Genomic DNA, 1,555 nt, shown 5'->3' on the forward strand with positions numbered 1-1,555 from the left:
TTTGAAAAATGCTTCAATCCCCAATTCTGTCCATCTCAATCACTTTTTTTGATCCTGCATCTAGTCTCCATTCAGGACAGGGTTTATGTAACGTAACTTGATGTGGATTTCACAGGCCAAGTTTTCCTATACAGACCTAACCTTGGGCCTTCAGCAAATATTGGGTGCCTTCAGCTCCAATGTGGCCGTTATCTTTGCTGTACTGAGTGGGGACCCAGACTGGCCAGAGTTAGAAACTCGCTGAACCCCACAGATTGGAGAAAGGAACTAGATTCTATCTGAGCTGAAGCTGTTATTCCCACCTTGGAAGGGACAACACTGGCTTCAAGTCGCTTTCCTGTCATCCAACCTGTTGCCTTTTGAAATATGACTGAGGGGAGGATCAGACTGAACTGTGATGTCCTACATCGTCCACTGTCCTCACTGTGTAGACTTGTGTGAGCTGCCCGCTGGGATGAAACACTGGAGGGTGACTGGAAAGGTTCAGCTTTGCAGGAAGCTGTGAGGAGGAAAGTGAGTGTGGGGATTGAGTAGAGGAACCCTGTGGTGCAGAGTGTATTTCTGAAATTGAGAATCCTGTGCTGCCTCTATTGGCGAACAGGTGGTGCTGTAAACCTGTAGTGAGTCACAATGTCCATCAGAGTCCTGCCCGCTGGTACATTAACAAATTGCAGTCATTCCATTTTATATGTTCACCCATTGAAGTCCCTTTCCTCAGGTATGTTAATCTAATAAAGCCTTTTGCTGTATTAACCTATTTGTGCTGTGGGACACTTGTACAAATTTCCACTTTCACCATCTATTCATTCTGTCAATATCTGTAGGGTTTTTTCACCAGCTTGTAATTTTTGTCTTTTTTCTGATGGTTTACATGAAGTGTTGCTTCTGTGTCGTGGTCGTGTTTGTGATTTCCACTGAAAACCTCGTGATAAGCTGGATTCAGTTCTAGGGAGTGTAGCAGAAACCAGTCTGGATAAGTTTGCAGACAGTGACAAGGTCAGGTATTTGAAAATGTTAAAGGGAAGCTTGACAGCGCCACCTCTCGTAGGAAGGTGTGATTACAGTATGACCATTTACATGGACAATTTTCATGAAAACGGACTGAGGAATTTATTGTGAGAAAGGTTGACGAGGTGGGTGCAAATGTAAGACTTTTTAAAAAATATATAAATAGTGGTTATTTTAAAGGTTTCCTCTTTTATAAAATTCAGTTTTCACTCATTTTAACTGTATTTTGGATATTACCTAGCAGCATTGCATTTAACGTCACATTTAAATCGGTCCCCTTTAACTACCTTCTCTGTAGCTCAATCTTCTCGAAAGTTTTGTTATTCTCTCTGCCAGCTGACTACACAAACAACTACAGGAACTGTCCACTGTTATTATTTGTCCTAAATTTCCTGATGTTCTCACTGTGCTCTCTCTTCCAGTCAGTGAAGATTTTCTGCAGCTACAAGTCCATCCTCAACTCATTCTTTGAGTTAGAGATAGTAGGAACTGCAGATGCTGGAGAATCCGAGACAACAAGGTACAGGGCTGGATGAACACAGCAGGC

Source organism: Rhincodon typus, unplaced genomic scaffold (assembly GCF_021869965.1).
Source record: "Rhincodon typus isolate 14 unplaced genomic scaffold, sRhiTyp1.1 hic_rhity00001807, whole genome shotgun sequence".
Classification (NCBI taxonomy): domain Eukaryota; kingdom Metazoa; phylum Chordata; class Chondrichthyes; order Orectolobiformes; family Rhincodontidae; genus Rhincodon; species Rhincodon typus.